Below are 20,059 nucleotides of genomic sequence, written 5' to 3' on the forward strand. Positions count from 1 at the left end.
TTGGAGCTGTGTGATTCAGTAAGAATTCATGCAAAGCACATTTGGAATTTTAAACCTTTTGTTATCCACCTTTAGAAAGAAAGAATTGATCTTTACTTAAAATATCTAGACTAGTATCCTTTGAAGGTATAGGATAAAATCAAACAATGTATCTTACATTTATTCATAATGTTTCTGAAATCAGTCATGCTCTATACTTAGAATATCTCAGCATCAGCCTCATTACAAAATTTTATAGCCATGTGTGTTGACCATGGTGGGAAGATCAGACATAGAGGGGTTTTATTTGTTTATTTTTCTTACGTCTCCTTTGAATAACAAATTGTCAGCAATCTGAGATGGTCTAATGTCAGTTTCTACCAGAGGTATATAGAATACTTTACCTGCAATTTGTAGAATATAGACATATAGAAGCTGTACTTGCATATAACTTCAAGGCAACATTTACTGCCATACTCAGGAACTATGGTGTCAGATTGATATTTGGCTTTGAGTTAGAGTGGGACCTCAGAGCTGAAGATTAGTATATCCAGTCATAGAGAAAAGGATGCCAAACATAAGTCTACCACTTTTTGTTCTACCACTTTTCAGAAAAGAAAAAAAATTCAATCATTAGCACCTTGAGGATCTACCAAGTTTAAATGAATAAACAAAAAGTGTCCCTAATTGCACCTGGGACTATAACCAACCCCTGAATAGCAATACACCACCAAGGGATGGCAGCACACATTTGGGCAAACAGTTTTATAGGGCAGGCTTTCTTTAACAATTATATTCACTGCCCGCCCCCTTTCACCTGAAAAAATTTTAAATATGATTTTTATTATAAATTTTTATTTAAGCACTATAATTACAAGTATGTTTGTAGTTGGGTTTCAGTTATAAACAGAACACCCCCATCACCAGTGCAACATTCCCTTCACCAATGCTCCCTTCCTCCCCCACCCCTACCTGTATTTTTGTTATTTTCGCCTGAAAATTTTTATGTCATCTTAGATATATAAGGATATAAAATAGGGATACACATCAGCATTTGGTAATCTTTTATAAAGTTACTTATTTTAGAATAGTTTTAATGTACATAACCTATATATATTCAAGAAGCTGAAGTATTATTAAAAGAGGAGCCCAAAAAAGACAGTCAAGGAGCCGAAAAGATAGAAAATAGTGTAAGGGTAAAATAAAGCACAGCTTTTCCATGTGGGTGACCCCAATTCAATATCCAGCACTATATGGTTCCCCAAGAATGCTCAGTAGATCTATAGAGTACTCCAAGCGCTGCCTAGGTGGTCTGAGTAATTCTTGGCATCACAAGATTTCTGCATCCTTGGGTCCTTACAATGAACCATGAGCCTGGTTGGGTGAGGATCACTGGGAGGGTCTTAGGCCTTCTAAGCACTGTTTGGGAGATCCCCAATCCCCAAAAGAGAGTGAAATGTCAAATCAGATAACATACCTGCACTTAAGCTCTGAAAAAGGCTGCATACCATAGGTTTTCAAAAAGTACCTAAGGCATCCGTGTTAGTTTTTGTTTCCCATAACCATAAGAGGAGCCAGATTTTAGAGAATGCTAATCAAACTGAAAATCAAGGCTTAGAGAATGTCAGTAGCTAGCAAAGGAGAAGGGACAGAGAAAGAAGACTCAAACTAGCCTTCAATAGTCAAGGTATAGGGTCAAATGGATTTCTATAAATTAGAATTAACATTCAAAAGTCGAGTCTTATAAAATTATCAGTATAGCATAGAATAATAAATTTATTTCTGTAATTAAGAAAAGACAGTGGGGAGAAAAATAAATTAAACTTATTTTAGACAAATGTATGTCCCCAAAAAAGGTTTAATTCTATTTTCTGTATGTATTGGAGTAATATTTTAAAAGATGCTATTTTACTATATATTTACTTGGTGGAAACATGCTCAGATAAATCCTTCATGACTCAACTTTAGCACCTTACATAACTTACATGTGTGGATCTGTGAGATTATAGGTGCAAATGCTTTATTGTCAAGTATGTCTTGAATACCATTATAAATTAACCATTATGCTACAGAAAGGGTAATAAGTTAAAGAAATAGTTACTATAAATGTGGCACTGAGTTTATAATCTGGTAAACAATCAAGCAATCATGATAAAAGGTAATTAGAACTAAGAAACTGCTCACAGCAGCATGTTTTTCAGGAAAGAATGAAAAGGATTCCTAGGGAGATAATGCTTGGTTGACTTCTGAAAGACTAGTAGTAGATTTTTCTGGAAGGAAATTCTTAGACAGAGGTGCATGCATTGTATTGGAGATATATAGAATAACTTATTGGATATATCTTGTTGACTATGATTGTGTGTATACATATTTGTTGGGAAGAAATAAAAGAGCTTAAAAAGCAAAGACTGTGGTATTATGGAATAGAAAACCACACAATTTTACATAGGGGAGTGAAAAGAATCGATAATATTTTAGAAAAATTATTTTGGCTGTTCTCTTAAGAGAAATGGTGAAGAGAATAAGACTGAACTTTCTCTATAAATTCAATACATTTCAAATACCCCCATGAGTAGGCAATAGTTTTAGCTCACTCTGAAATATCCTTTCCTCTTCTAATATCACCCTCACAGGGCTGGAATTCTGTGTTCAAATATAGAAATTCTTATATCAGGTAGTAACTAGCTGCTGCAAGAGATTCTATATACTTTCCCCTGAGCTCTTTCAAATGGCCCCAAAGATTCAGCAAGTAAGTGATCAATATTTTATCGTAGTCTGTCTCCATTTCCTGTTCTAGTAGATGGTGCTTGCTTGTTGATAAATGCTTTTATATCATTCCCATGTCTGCACACACACACACACACACACACACACACACACATACCAAAAAAAATGCCCCTCATGTCAATATCTTTCTTTCCTCCACATCACACACACACACACACACACACACACACACACACACACACTTTCCCTAAGTTAAACAAAAGTAGAAGCCACTTTCCTTACTTTAAGCCTATTTTTTGGTTGACCACATTTTTCCATAAGAATTAAAAATCAATGCCAAGTACAAACATAGTTGTAGAACAAGAGAAATGGCAACTTGGGCAATAATGAGTTGAAAGAAGTGGTAGACACTTCAGAGGGAGGTTTATTGTGATGTGGGAATTCCCAGGTTCCTGGGAATAGGGATAGTGCTAATGCCCCCCACCCCCACCCAAAGAACTGGTCAGAAGGTTTTGTGGAACTGCAGTTCAAAAGAACATGGACTTGGGAACAGGATAAAGGAAGGTTCAGTTATTGACACCCTCACATACCTTCTATAAGTATAAAAAATATTATTAGTATTATACACTGAAATAAGATAGATTTAGATTTAAATCTCAGATTCACATTTTACTATCTGCAAGAATGAGAGAAAATTGCTTGAATAGCTTAGTTTTTCCATCTAAAAATGGGGTAGATCTAGATTCGAATGGATCTGATAATTGTGAAGATTCATGGAGAATACTGAATGTGGACTTCATGTGATATATCCTCAGCACTCAATTATTATCTCTTCCAAACATTTATTGATGTCTTAAAGATCTACAAAATGACTGCACTCAAAATTTATTGGAAAGTGCAAGTACAGAATAAACAACACTCTCCACTATTAAATATAAAACTGTTGACTGAGGCTTTTTAAAAAGTCCTTGATCGGAGACAGGGCATCCAAGAGATTGAAGCAAAGTTGACCCCAAAAAGCAATTGTGTCCCTTCAACTGAGGATGTGAAGAGCTCTAGGTTCAACGGGTGATCTTTCTGCCTGAGGGGACCTGTGGATTACATGCTCCATAAATACCGGCCTCTCTGACATAAAAGGTGAAACATTTGAAAACCATCAGAATAGATGGTCTTTAGATAGAATGGTATATACAATCCAGAAAAGAAAGAAAAAAGAAAAATCGTTTGAGAAGGCCAAACAGAATGAGAAATAACATTGAAGCCATCCAAGGAAGAATGAGAGATAAAGGAGAAAAGGTTTATGGAGGATGTGGAGAAAGGCTGGGCTATACCCAGCTGTACTCAGGGTGAACTGTTTGCTCTGTGCTCCTAGTTGGGCATATGAGGTGCCAACGATCAAACCAAAATTCACCACCTTAACCACTATACTATCTCTCCAGATTGAAAAATATTTTCAATATATTTTAATGTGCCAGCAATGAAATCCCAAGAAAAGGCATGATTCACATCCCAGAGAATATAGCTGAATCCCCTGAAGAAGATATTCCATGTATGCTTCTTGAGGCTACAGAAAAAATAGTACAAAGTTAAGGTTCTTGCTTTGGAAATAACTGACAACACTTGATACTTCTAGACCCCAAGTATTGCTGGTAGAGCCTTGGAGTCACTGTGTGCCACCAAGGTCACTTGGGTTATCAGTGTATTCCAGAAAGCAAGCAATGAGCAGTATCTTCAGGTCCTCTTCTTGAGCCATGGACCTCAATAGTCAAGATTTTCTAGGACATTGCTCCAAAGCCTTCTTAGCATCACTTTGTCACACACACACACACACACACACACACACACACACACACACACACACACACACACACACACACACAGTCTGGGGAAACTAATGAAACCCATTACCATACCTCAAAGTTAGAGATTAGGGGAAGTTTATTTTTTTTTCTTTCTTCAAAAACTAGATGAGAAATAGCCACAGTCAAAACCAGTAAGCTAATGAGTAGGGTTTTTCTCCTTAAAAGTGACATAAGATACACTAAATGACATGTTTTTTAAAAACCCCAATTTTCTACCCATTTACCTAATTTATTTATGAATACTAATGGTAATTTTATGATAATGCATAGTCTGAATGTTTGAATTTGAGTCAAAAGATTTCATGACATTTAAATGATTTTCTTCTGGAATATAAGTGAGCATGCAGAAAATCAAGCACTAGGCACATATAGAGAAGACAGATTCAGTAGACGAACCCAAGACTTAAAATATTGAATATTGCTTTTGAAAAAGATTATTTGGAGTATTGGCAAGAATGGAAAAAATGCATCTATTAGAAGGGTAGTAACTTAATTGACGAATTTTTTATTAAAATTGAGTGGAATATAGCAAACAGACATTATTAAGAATTAAAACCATATGCGTAGCAAATTACATACTTAACAAAAGATAAATAAACAGTGTAGCACAATCCTTCATGGTTTAGATGCAACTTCCCAGAGAATATTCACTAACTTTATTTGTTTTCTATTGCACTGTAGAATTTATTACAAAGTGGGTGGCGAAAAAACACACAAACTTAATGGCTTACAGTTCTATGGTTACAACAAATTCTTACTGGGTTAAAACTGAGTTTTTGGCAAGCATTGCCATCTGGAGGATCTAGGGAAGAATCTATTTCCTTCCCCTTTCTAGTTTCTGCAAACGACCAACATTCCATTGCTCACTGCTGTCTTTTCACCTTCAAAGCTAGGAACTTTCCATCTCTCTCTGCCTTTGTTCCTTTTTTCTCTCACCCTCACCAGAAAAGGAGGAGCTCTTTACTTGTAAGGACCTGTGCACAGATTGACTTATTGATTCAGGAAGACTGGAGAAATATTGAGAGTTAGGTTTCAATTTAGCATTTTGTTTTGTGTTGGGCCATACCCAGCTGTTCAGAGAATCTCCTAGTTCTGCGCTCAGGGATCATTTCTTGGCAGTATGTGGAGGACCACATGGGGTACTGATGCTCAAATTCAGGTCACTTTCATGCAAGGCAATCACACTACTTTCTATAATATATTATTTCTATACTATACTATACTATACTGTACTGTACTGTACTATACTATTCTATACTATACTATACTATACTATACTATACTATACTATACTATACTATACTATACTATACTATACTATACTATATTATACTATTTCTTGGGCCAAAGGTTAGCATTTTTTTTAACAATTCTCTCCTGCTGACTGAATGTAATAGGAACTGTGGATTAAAACACAGTTAAAAACAGAAAGCTAAAGATTAAAACAGAAGCTAAAGGTATTTTGTTTATTTGTTTGTTTGCTTGTTTTTTGAGTATGTTCTCAAGTATAAAGTCAAGTGGGAAAAAATATCAATTCAGGGTTTTCTCAAAATTCCCAGAAATGACTTTCAGACCAACTCCATAGGGCAAAGCACTCAGCTCAATTTCTGTTAAGAACCACTTTGGCCACTCAGCTGTCCTCTGAACTCTAATCTCTCTTTATAAACAGATTTTCCTCCCTCTCACTAGCCCAGCTCTCGATCCTCACTCTGGTTTCTAAGGATAAGACACAAATAAATCCTCTTCCCCCACGTTACAGGCGACTAATTGGTTTCTCTCATACCTTTTCTGCACTCTCGTTTCTCTGCTTGCCCTCTTTTTTTTTTATTCAGTATAATATTAACTTCCACAGGGCTGACAACTTGTGATCATTAAGATGATGCTTTCAATTGCTTCTCTGAGATGAAGATTATACCTCACTGGTCAAATACCTTGAGCCTAACTTGTAATTTTTCAATTGCTCTTGGTTGCAGTCTCCTGCTATTTGCTGTATTACATTAAAACATCCATTTCACATTTCACCAGTTGACCTCACATTTTAAAGCCATTTACAGGCACAATGTCACTTAAAGAAGGGTATTGTTATTGCTTTAGAGTATCTGTAGCTTGAGACATGTGATTTCTCTCATTTGGCTTTTATATTTCCATCCACTAGAAATGAATGGCATCACTGAATCCAGGTTTTTAATTTCCTTGCTAGCAAATTTAACATGAGCTTCATTTCCCTTGCTGCACTCCACATACATAACGTCAATGAAAACTAAATTCTTAGAAGGGCACTTGATGTTAACTGTTGTTCAACTCCTAAGGGTGGGAAGGTTTAATGCTCTTTAAACAGAAACAGTAGGAGCTTCCCAGAGGTGATTTTAAAAGGAAAATATTAGGAAGACAGAAGATAGAAAGTGGCAATTTGTAGGCATTACAAATATGCTAGGTAGTCCTCCTGGGGGGGGGGGGGAAATACTCATTTTGTCAGCCAGAAGAGTGAACCTAGGTTGCTCTCACTTGTGAAATCTCTCCTGATTCAGCAAACTATGCCACACTTCTTAGTCTTACTAAGAAGCCATTGCTTTGCAGACTCAGACCCTAGTTTTCCTCCTTTCTCAACACAACTAATTGATTCTCAACAAAATGGAAAAAATACACCAGCCTCTAATAATATATTAGAGACATGAAGCCATATGGGAGTAGGGGTTCTGGACTTACACTTATGTATGGAAAGAGCTTTAACTCTTCGCAGCACTAATGGTTCCAAATGGGGCAACAGCAAGAAAGGCAGAGGCTGATGCTAAAAATATGTGAGTTTGTTAGGATGCACTTCACAGTGCATACCCTAAATATATACCCTAAATATATCATACCCTAAATATGTTTAAAAAACTAACCAGGACCTATGAATTACCTAAGCCATAGTAACAATCATGTTAGTGAACACACTAACAAACATGTAAGTCTACCTCCATACATTTTGAGGTCAGTTACTACTTAACTGTCATTTATTCTCAGGTCAGAAGGAGGGCTCAACTCTGACATAGATGGGCATTTTTCCATAAGTAATTGTCAATTCATGCTAATTCCCTTTTTAATTGAAAAGCATATTGAGCATGGCAGATCTGCCCAAATTCAACCATTTTGCAACATGGAGTCACCTCACAGCTTAATATAAAATGTTGAACCTATTGGAAAAATATAAGCACCATTTTTATCTATCTATATCTCAGAAGCAGAACAGTAGCTGGGCACCATTTTGATATTAAAATGATGTAGAGGCCACATCAGAATATAGTACATAACGTTCTTTCCTCGTTTTATACAGTACAGAAGTGAGGTTTCACTTTGAATTGTTCTTTAAATACATGTGTGAAAGAAAGAAAGAAAGAAAGAAAGAAAGAAAGAAAGAAAGAAAGAAAGAAAGAAAGAAAGAAAGAAAGAAAGAAAGAAAGAAAGAAAGAAAGAAAGAAAGAAAGAAAGAAAGAAAGAAAGAAAGAAAGAAAGAAAGAGAGAGAGAGAGAGAAGAAAGAAAGAGAAAGAAAGAAAGAAAGAAAGAAAGAAAGAAAGAAAGAAAGAAAGAAAGAAAGAAAAGAAAGAAAGAAAGAAAGAAAGAAAGAAAGAAAGAAAGAAAGAAAGAAAGAAAGAAAGAAAGGAAAGAAAGAAAGAAAGAAAGAAGAGAGAGAAGAAAGAGAAGAAAGAAAGAAAAGAAAGAAAGAAAGAAAGAAAGAAAGAAAGAAAGAAGAGAAGAAAGAAAGAGAGAAAGAGAGAGAAGAAAGAAAGAGAAAGAAAGAAAGAAAGAATAAAGAAAGAAAGAAAGAAAAGGAAAGAAAGAAAGAAAGAAAGAAAGAAAGAAAGAAAGAAAGAAAGAAAGAAAGAAAGAAAGAAAGAAAGAAAGAAAGAAAGAAAGAAAGAAAGAAGAAAGAAAGAAAGAAAGAAAGGAAGAAAGAAAGAAAGAAAGGAGGAAAGGAAGGAAGGAAGGAAAGGGAAGGAAGGAAGGGAAGGAAGGAAAGGAAAGGAAAGGAAGGAAAGGAGGAAGGAAGGAAGGAAGAATGAAGGAAGGAAGGAAGGAAGAGGAAGGAAGGAAGGAAGGAAAGGAAGAAGGAAGGAAGGAAGGAAGGAAAGAAAGAAAGAAATAAAGAAAGAAAGAAAGAAAGAAAGAAAGAAAGAAAGAAAGAAAGAAAGAAAGAAAGAAAGAAAGAAAGAAAGAAAGAAAGAAAGAAAGAAAGAAAGAAAGAAAGAAAGAAAGAAAGAAAGAAAGAGAGAGAGAGAGAGAAAAAGGGAAGGAAGGAAGGAAGGAAGGAAGGAAGGAAGGAAGGAAGGAAGGAAGGAAGGAAGGAAGGAAGGAAGGAAGGAAGGAAGGAAAGAAGGAAGGAAGGAAGGAAGGAAGGAAGGAAGGAAGGAAGGAAGGAAGGAAGGAAGGAAGGAAGGAAGGAAGACTAAAGAGATATACTAAAACTACACATTTAATATCTATGTATGCAAGCCAACCCAGTTGAAACAGGACTACCCTGCTATAACTTGTAGGAGAAAATATTTCACTAAAGATCCAGTCTTAGGGCTGGAGCAGTAGTGCAACTTGTTGAATGCTTGCTTTGCAAACAGCTGACCTAGTTTTAATCCCTAGCACCCCATATGGTCCCCAAGCACCTACAGGAATGATACCCTCAGCACAGAGCAAGTAGTAAGTTCTAAACACAGCTTAATGTGCAAACTCCCCACTGTCAAAAAAAAAAAAATTAGAGAAAGAGGAGCAAGTCTTAATCCACCATCATAGCAGAATTCTAGACTAGAAGATATTTGTGATAACCAATATTTCAGGGTCAAACCTGTAAAGTCAGGGGTCTTTATTCTGAGTGAATAATGCTTTTGCTCTGCCAACTACACCTCATCTGTTCATTTCCTCTGATATCCTAAAAAGGGCTTGGATGCCAAATTCTGTAATGCTGAAGTCTCACAAATTGTCTGATCAGTTTGCATATTTCTAAGGACAAATTAATTCTAAATACATAAAAAAATTACTATTTAGGGGCCAGAAAGATAGCACAGCTGTAGGATGTTTGCTTTGCATGCAGTCAATTCAGGATTGACAATGGTTTAAATCCCTATATCCTATATGGTTTCCTGTGCCTGCCAAAAGCGATTTCTGAGCACAGAGCCAGGAGTAACCCTGTGCACTGCTGGGTGTGACCTCCCCCCAAAAAAATACTATTTAAAATGTTTTTGAAGGGGGCACACCCAGCCGTTCTCAGGACTTTCTCCCAGCTCTGAGCTCAGCAATGACTCCTGGTAGAGCTCAGGTGCCTATATGGGGTGCTAAGTATTGAACCCAGGTCAGCTAAATGCAAGGCAAGCATCCAACCTGTTTCACTATATCTATAGCTATAAGTCTGGCTAGGGATCAAACCAGAGTTGGCCACATGTAAGCAAGTGCCCTATTGACTATACTATATCTCCTGACCAATATGCATTTCTATATGGTGTTTTTCATAGATTATTTTATTCTATAAGAGGTAGAATTATATTTCTCTACTTAACAGGTAGCAAAGCTAAAGTCACATTAGTAGACAGATCCACCAAATCATAAAATACCTGTTAAAACTGCAATAGCAATAGTAGTAAATATTTATTATTAATGACTTTGATATGACATTTTACAGAATTTTTATTTGTACCCTTTTTGTAAATTTCTTTATTTAAATACCATGCTTTACCAAGCTGCTCATAATACAGATATTTCTGGCATTTAATTTAACTCCAACATCAATCTCACCACCAGGGTAACATTCCCTTTCGATATTGTCTCAAGTTTTCCACCCTCCCCCAAGATTGCTCCATGACGAATCTGAGGAAATACTTAATATTGCTTGCTACAACTAAATTATAATGGATTATAAAAATCTTCATTAAAATAAAATTTGTGAAAATTTTATATCTCCAAGAACTGGATGAGGAAAGGGGATAAAGTGACATGCATGACAACCTTTCATTAACTGTAGTGAAAAACACAGTGTCAATAAGAAGAGAGAGGAAAAAAGTGAAGTAAAATGCCATTCCTAGAAGCAAGTGGGACGGAAGAGGGTATCAGGGAGGGTGAAAGTGAAACTGGGAATATTAGTGGAGGGAACTGTGCTCTGGCGAAGTTTGTACATTGTATGACTGTAACTCAAAAATAGTAACACAACTTCATCTGTGGGAAAAAAAGCTGTATTATGAATAACCTTGTAACACCAATGTTTAAATAAAAAACTTAAAGAGGTAACATTCTACAAAAAAAAATTGTCATATCTCACAATCATGTCAAGTCATTGAAGATTTACTCAACTGTTTATCACTAGTTGAGTACTCTGTTACTGGTTTTGTTTGTTGAGCTTAGGTGGCTTCTAGGATAATTTCACTTCTATTTAATGCATTCTACTTAAAAATGTCAGTATTGAAAAGTATGGAAGTGTCATGTATGCAACCAGGTGCTCCAGAATTTCAAAGATCTATAGAACTGGACTGATGAGCTGATATGGCAGTAGCTGTGGGTCATTGAGTGTGGCTGCCAGGACTTCTGGAAATATAGAAGCAAGGGGAGACTACCCATGCTGACTCCAAAAGACCCCATATTTCTCAGTCCCCAAACCAGTATACCTGGCGTCTTTGACAAGTAGCTTTCTCAGTAGAGTCAGTCAAAAAGCTGAAAAGTTGAGTTATTAGCATAGAGTGTATTTGCAGCTGTCAAAGGTTCAGAGGGGCAGAAATTTGCCCTGCCTCCCTTCTGAGTCACTTCAGACCTATCAGCTTTGAAACCCATGTCTCCCTAAATTTTATAAGCTTATCTTGCCTCTCTTTTGAGAGTTAAATAAATATATGGTGCTGACTGATAGGCAGACATAATGGCAGTCGTGGTTGAGGCTCTTCATTTGTAAACTTGGGGAACAGTGAATGTTTTCTGTAATGGTCAGATTTTCTTAGGTCTTCATCTCTATCAACAACCACTGGATCTGTTGTAGCCCAAAACCAGCTATAAGCTTACCTAAGTAAATGAATATCTATGCTTCAATAAAATATTATTTGGGGGTTATAAAATTTGAATTTTATTAAATTTTCACCTCAATAAAAGAGACAAAATCCTATTCTTATTTTGATTTTTGTCTCAGCGGAAAAATGTGTAAGTCATTTATTTATTTTTTTATTGTAAGAATTTACTCAAGAGACAAAATTGATTAACATAATGAGGTAAACTAACATAACATAATATAGTGACATAACATAACATATAATATAATTGATATAGTAATAATACTTGTAAGTCAATGAAAGTTTCTGGTTAAAAACACATTATTTTCCATAATGACTTACATATCTTTCACAGTAGTATTTTAGGTATTTAATTCACAGATTCCAATACACAAAAAGTAAGCTACAAAATTTACTTCAAACTCATAGAGCATCTAAAAAGGAAAATACTGAACCTAAGTAAATAAATGTGGAACTATGAGGCAGGTGATAGCCAAAAGGGCAAGAGTGCATGCTTTACATATAGAAGTCATGGTTAGTCTCCAGTGCCACACGTTCCTAAAGACCCCACTGGCCTTATCCCCAAATACTACTAGTGTGATCCCAAATGAAATAAACAATAAAATGGAATGAATATGAAGTAAGGTTAGAAAAGAATTTATTTTTAAACAAACAAATTTTGTTTGTGTGTTTTCTCTTTTAATAAAGGAGTTGACCTGTTTTCAAGTCCAAATGCATAGAGAAAACTTAGATTTCCAGAAGACTCACAAGTGTTCAAAGATTTATAACCAGCATGATGAACCTAGCATCAACTGAGTAAGATCATTTTCTAATAAAATACCACAAGTGGTGGAAAACAAATAATTTTTTAAACAATTAGTGAGGTAGTTCTGAATAAACTGTGTGTCAGTAATATGAATCTTGCCTTTTCTTAACTGATTTTTTAAAATATGGTTCAATCTATTGAGTCCAAGACATTCAATACAGTATAACTCTACCTACAAGAACAAAATTATGTCATGACCCTTCTATATTGAAATGCAATATATTGTTTTGGACCCATCTCTGTCAAATCAACTCTAAGTTAGCCATAGCATCAAAGTGGAGAGAGGAGACTTGAGATATATAAAGCAATGGATTATATTGCTGTAAATTCCAAGAAGGCTGGAATCATTTAAAAACAAATAGACACATACAAAAATCCAGACTCTGCCCCATACAAATCATCTGCCTTACATTTAACTCAATCCCTGATTCATCCTCGAAGTTAGCAGTTAAGATCATTTGGCCTTCAGTAGCTATTTTAAATACTTAAACAACTACTAAAATTATATTCTGCAAATTCTACAGGATTAGTATTATGTATTGCAACCATCGCTTGCATGCTACAACTCTTTTAGAGACATAAGCATATGTCTCCTAAGCAAAACACTGGAAAAATAATGAAATATTGATGTAATTATTTTTAAGAATTACATTAGGCCTCTTTTTAATTAGTATTATTGACCTTATAGGCTTAGTCCTATATTAATCTGTATTCTTTAGCTTTTAAATCAATAGTATGGACAACTGCATAGTTAACCATGGATTTTAAATGCAAAAAGACAAAGTTTGGGGATGTACAGGAGGTTTTGTTACCAGAATATTTTGGCATTTACTAGTAATGTAATGTCAGAGACAGTGCATTTTAATTAATTTGCTGACCCAGCCTTTTCTATTTCCAGCTTTGGCTAGTATTTATTTTGATGCATTTTAAGATATTTTCTGAAACATCGCACCATTTTTCTGTCATATTAGAATAAAGATTAAGTTGCTGATTTTGCACCAAGGCTGCTAAATTGCATGTAGATAAGACAGAACAAAATGAATTTTGATAATTTTATTAATCAAAGACCTTTCAATTTTTGAAATAACAGATTTACTAATGTTTGCAAACCCATTCATTAAGTGTTATTAAGTCTATTATGTCCAATATGTTCCTTTATGCACAATAATTGAAATCAAGTATATCCATGTCTGTGAGGAGAAAACTGTGCCTTTCATTTTATCTTTACTAAATTCAGCTTACCCAAAATGCTAGAAGAACTTCCTGACAGTCTTGCTAAATCTTTATTTTCTCTCTTGCGAAGTGGCCTAATTTATTTAGTTTTTCCTGCAGTCATTTATTTATGCAATTACTCATTTATTTGTGCATCATTCATTAAGTAATATTAAAGTCCAATTATGCATCAAGAATTGTGCTAGAGTTTGGTGCTAAAAATTAGAGTAATAATAGTAACAATGATGATGATGTGATCCCCATGAGGGCTTTAAAGGTCTAAAGTTGAATTCAAGAGGGAACTCAAATCTGTGAGTGCTTCCTTCTTAGAAAATAAGAATTAAAACTATTTTTGTACTAGAATTTGTGTGAATTACAATATCTGCTCTGATTAAATTTACAATGTTAAAGTTCATATCTGAGATTAAATATGAATTTTGCGTTAGATTACTACTTATTCAAAGTCTTGGATTGTAGAATAAAAATATAAAATATAAAGTCCATGTGTTGGGTGAGGCTGCCCAGGAAGCAGGGTAGTGGTGAAGAAATAATAAATACACAGTAGTCAGAAAAAAATTCACTGGAGTCACCTCGCTTTATTTCTTGTCTTTTCTCTGCCATGTGCCATATTTTTGCCAAGCTCTCCCAGTGCTGTGTATCTCAAGTCTCCTTCTCCCTCCATGAATTCTGTCTCTAGCCTCCAGATAGACTCCTTCCTTTATTATCCAGAACTCCACCCATTAGGGTGGGGAAGTTCATCCTAATCCAGATGGATGTTTACATACTAAAAGAAGTGCTTAGGGAAAAAAAGAAATTAGGGGAAAGTGTTCATTTTACATTGGATTAAATTAAATTTCTTAAATGTATTTGCTAATTCTTTCAATTATTTAGAAATGATGGTGATGTGCACCATTTATGAAGTGTTCTGTATGTGCCAGGAGTTTTGCCAAACCTTGCTTGATTTTTGTGAAACCTATTAGTTATTTTCCTGTTTAAAGAAATGTGGACTGAGACATCTGGATCCTAACAACTGTAATGTGAACCAGTGGTATCAATGTTATTTGGAAATTGCTAGAAATGCAGGCTCGCTCTTGTATCTTACCTAAGACTTCCTGATCTGCACTTTATTAAGATTTCCAGATAAACCATATGCATGTTAAAGTTTGGAGATCCGAGTGAGTTGTGAGTGGATTTTTAACTGTTGATAGGCTGGTCCAAAGACTAAGTTCTTTGATGGGATTTGGTTGGGGATTTTTGTTGTTTTGTCTTGTTTTCCATTTCTGGTGTTTTTAATTTAGGGGTCATCCCTGGCAGCACTCAGGTATTATACTGGATTTTATTACCAGGGATCACTTCTGGTTAACCACTATACAATATCCCTGCTCCACTCAGCTTTTTTGTTTTTATCACTTAGTATTTATGTATAATGATAACTGGTAAGTCAAGAACAAAACATCTGTTTGGAAATATTTTATATAAGAAATAGGAACTCATACAGTATATCTTATCATCAGTTTTTATGAGCATGTGTTCTACAAATCCAAATCATATTAAAATAAGGAGAATCATGAAAACTTAAATAAGTCGACTATTTGTTTTTGTTCATCCCTATAATTTAAAAGTGATTAATATTTAATAGGTTAATAATAAATATTTTAATCTAGTATATTGCACTTTGTTAGGAATATATCAAAAGGAAGTACAAAGTGAGTTCCAGAAGATAAACTTTTATTAGGCACATGAAATAGAACATAAAATTTGATGGCAATTACCATTTAATCTATTCATGTTTGGAAGCCTATTGAAAGAGAAACTCATAACTCTGTTAATTGTTATGAATTATTAATTGCTCATTTGAAAAGCGATGAGCCAAACTGCACTTGTTGAAAAACTTTCTTCCTCCATCGCTTTAACCTTTGTGTCATTGGTTTTATGAGAACAAAAGGGAAAAAATGACAGCAAGATTCCAATCGTCCAAAACTAGAAAGTGACAAGACTGTGAACATCTCAGTGACTATATAAAGGTTAATAGAGATTGAAATGAAATAGCTATCACAGGTCCCAATCCATCATGCATAAGTGGGACTCTTGCGGGGGAATGGGTACAAGCACATCTGTCTTTTACAAAATTTTCTAGGCAATCCCAGGGTACAGTTAGGACTGAGGGACAGACCAGCAGTAATTATATGTTATCAGTGAGATTTAATCTAGACCAGCTATGACTTGAACTCAAGAGACTCTGAACCTCTAGTGAGACCCAAGTGGAACGAACTCCTTTGTGCTGCTCCTGCTAGCATTGATCCTGAAAATCACATAACTACTGGTGAGCCTACAGTAAGCTGTGACATCTTTATAAAGATGGATTCCCTTGATTGTGAGTGATTTCTGATCCAAACAGGCTAAGATCATGAATATGTCTGAATTTAAAGACCCCTGGTGTAAATATCCTCTTCTTTCTCAAAAAATCAATGTTATGAGTTTCTTTTGTTGAGCAAAAAAATAATTTAAAGTGGAAGTTTCTTTTATTAACTAAATCCAGGGATTTATTGTTTAGAGTTGGAGGCATAACGGCTTTATAATTGATTTTTCTGAAGAGAACTGAAAACTTAAGCCACCTTAATTTCCTTTATCTTGACACACATGATTAGCACTACTCTGAAATATATTTGAACAGGTTCCCAATTACCATTCTTTAAAATCAACTTTCTCCTTGTGGACTCCTTGATAAAAATATTTCTAAAACACAGAAAGCAAGTGATTACAATTTTTTTTAATATCTGCTTTATTCCTGCTGATAGGTTTTTTCTCTTCAAAATTTTTATTTAGTTTTATATAAATATATTTTAATAAATGGATTGATAAGTAATAAATTATCAAATAAATGTATAAGGTGTTAATAAATGAACACATTTAATAAAATGCAGTGGCATCCATAAAAATGTTTTAAATATTGGGGTGAAGTAAGAATATAATGAACAATGATAGAAATTTAAAGAAAATTAAGCTAAAAGCTACATTTGCAGCCTAGGCTAATGTGCCTAAATCCTTGTATACAATCAAATATTGAGTGTGTAACAGTGCAGGGATAATTACTTACCTTTATTTATCCTCAATTTGTTCATGGAAAATAAAAATGAGAATTGGACCCACCTCACTAACTGCCTCTGAGAAATAATATAAATGATGATTACCCTAGTTTCTGTCAAAGAGCAAGTAGTGAGATAATAAAACTACAAATGATTGTACCTGCCTCCGAATTTCATTGAAGAATGGAAATTCCATCAACAAATTTAAGAAAGCAATCAAGTTCCAAACAAATAGCATAATAAAATTAAAACCATAATCATGCTCGTAGTTCCTTGCTGGAAAAAAATAACACAAAATAAAACAGGAATAGGATTTATTTTACTCTGTGGCTTTGTGACTCTTTCAAGCCTTTGTGGCTTACTTTTGCCATCTGTGAAAGTGAAACTTTAGTTAAGACTTTGTAAAAAAAAAAAAAAAAATCAGGTCATTTTTATTTTGCAGCTTCCAAGCAGGAAAATAAAACCCTTTCAATCAACTTTGATCCTTTAAATTTATCCTGATCTTAGCAGCACTTATTCAATTTTAGAATCATCCTAAATCCTGGAAATTACTCTGTTGTGCTAAAATGTCTGCCTGCTGGAAGTATGGTGACCCCTAAATAAAACAAAAGCTAGATTGGGTTCTTCAGTTGGACACATACCTATTTCTCAGAAATGACAATTAGAAAGTTACAATCTATTGCATCACTACTAGATCTAATACACATATAAATATTTTTGTTTGTTGCTAATTAATACCGTTTGTGATTTGCTTATTAGAAATGTATTCAGCTCCCTTTTTATTTTTATTATTATCAATTTTGTCTTTTTTAATAGAATTCCTCAAGAAACTTCCCAACAGTTATTTGTCAGCGATAGCAAGTGAAATAGTTATCAGCCAAATTTTTTCAGAAAAAATAATATTTCTCTTCTTTTTAAAAAAATTTTATTTAGTCACTATGAAATTACAAAGTTATTCATGACAGAGTTTTGAGCAAACATTATTTTAACACCTTTCCCTTCACCAGTGTCCATTTCCAGATTTTTCTCCTTATACTTGAAAAGATATTCACATTGAGACTTTGGCTTTAAAAGGAATAAGATTGTTTATTACTACAGAGAAGCAAAATAATGATGATGATGATGATGATAATGATAATAATAATAATGATAATAATAATAATATAAGCAACAGTTTAGTACATGTCACAGTACCATGCAGAAATGAGTCTGACTTCTGTGTCCTAGACACTAAAGAGCAAATAATATGTATTGACTTCTACCACCCTTACACAGTAACTGTGAATGTTCTGCATATGGCAGAAGATAGCTCAAAGGATACATTGAATGCACACGTTTCCAAGTTTGACCCAGAGTAGTGGCTAACTCAGCCCTTCCCCACTAGGACTACCAGAACTCAGAAACTGGGCAAAATCACATCAAAGGGTTTGAGAACTAAAATAGCAGGCTCATTTAGTAGGGCTTATCATCACCATAAAAAAAATCAGGGGCCCAATGAATAGCACAACAGGTAAGGCATTTACCTTGTATGCAGCTGACCTGGGTTCAATTCTCAGCATCCCGTATGGTCCCCTGAGCCTGCCAGGAACAATTTCTGAGCACAGAATTAGAAGTAACCCTGAGCACCACTGGGTGTGGCCCCAAAAATAAATAAATAAATAAATAAATAAATAAATAAATAAATAAATAAATAAATAAATAAATAAGGATCTTCAAATGTAGCTATGAGGAGGAAATACAATCTTTAGACTACAGAGAATTGGAAGGGTATGGCTGTCCCTAACAGCAGGCTTACACAATACACCATGTCAGAGTCAACCAATCATGATTTTTGTCTGAGAAACTGTAATGTACTGTCCCTCTATCAATCATTCTAGCCTATTGTTGTATCTTTTTAAATGAATGTAGTAGTCATAAAAAATACATACCAAGTGAGAAGTCACCAGGGAAAGAAAAAAATGACCAAAAGTACCACCTTGAAAGAATACAGCAGGAGAAAAAATACTGAATTTAGGAATTAATTAATAATCCAACATTTTTCAGGTACTTGATATGAACCCCTAGATCATGTTTATAGAAAATAACACTCTTGTCTTCAAAGAATTTACTTATCTTCATGAGATGGGAATGTAACATATAAAATCTTATAAAAGGATTAAATCAAATTTGTGTTTGTTCTGCCTCCCACCCCAGTAGTACTCAGGACTTACTCCTGGCTCTGTGCTCAAGGTTCATTCTCCGTGGTCTCAGAAAAAACTGTGGGGTGCTGAGGATTGAACACCAGTGAGCCTTGTGCAAGGAAAGTGTCTTATCTGCTGTACTGACAATTTATCTTTGTTTTAATAATTTTTATTGTGACCAAAGTGAATTACAAATCTTTCACCGTAATATTTAAAGTGCATAGTGACAATGAATCAAGGGCATTCCCACCACCAGTATTGTCCTCCCTCAACCCCTGTTCCCAGCATGCATTTTCCTCCTTTGCTCCCCAGAATGCTAGTGTGACTGTAGAGCTTGTTGTAGATTGGGTTTCGATTCTGTTGTCATTGCCATTGGGTTTGGTGTTTAAGTCTGGTCATCCTTTATTTCCACTTAAAGTTCATATGACAGTTTGGTCCTGGAACCATTAAAATTTTTAAGAGTTTCCTATCTAGAATGCTTAGGGCCCTCCTAATGTTTACTTAGAAGAGGAAAAACTATTCTAGATTTACTCTTTAATAGCATGCTTGAGACTCTGGCTCTTTGATCACAGTTAAAATTTAATAACCTGACTGACCTAAAATTTTTCTCTTCTTAAAAAGAGATTATTTTTGAAGAATACATAATTTTCATTTGCATTTTCATATGCATTTTCAAACTTGAAATATAGTTTGAGTAGTGTGTGTCAGTTTAAAGCTTTCCCTTCATTTGTGTTTTTAATAAAGAATTTAGATGTTGTCCCAATTAAAAACCGGTTTTAAAAATTGAAATAAACTTATAAAAAATTTTTCAAAGAATAAAGAGACTATTTTACTTCATCAGTATTTATGGGTTAAATGAAACACATTATAGTAGTTCCTGGGGCAGAGTAAACTATTCAAGCAGTGATACCGATATTGCACTACTGTAAGCCAACAGAGAACCCAGATTAAGAGCAGGGAAAGATTTACAAATGTCATTGAGCTATGAAATCTATAGATAAAAAGGCCAATTATAAATGTTAGATAAAAAAAAAGTCCATTTCTAGAAGTCATCCAGGGAAGGTGTCAACTCTAACAGCAGAGATGCCAGTGTCCTGCAATTCAGCCATGAGGACAGTGAGAAAGATAACGAAAGACTTATTCTCTGCTCAAAGGTATTTGGCATGGTAGTCAGGTCTGCTTCCCTAGAAAGGT

The 20,059-nt window shown here is 34.7% G+C and overlaps 1 protein-coding gene across 5 annotated transcripts in view; it reads left to right on the forward strand.

The window, feature by feature from the left end:
- NTNG1 (netrin G1) overlaps window positions 1-20,059 on the forward strand; it is a 396,206-nt gene that overhangs the window by 342,701 nt on the left and 33,446 nt on the right. The window lies entirely within an intron of this gene.

This window comes from Suncus etruscus, chromosome 19, assembly GCF_024139225.1.
Source record: "Suncus etruscus isolate mSunEtr1 chromosome 19, mSunEtr1.pri.cur, whole genome shotgun sequence".
Lineage (NCBI taxonomy): Eukaryota > Metazoa > Chordata > Mammalia > Eulipotyphla > Soricidae > Suncus > Suncus etruscus.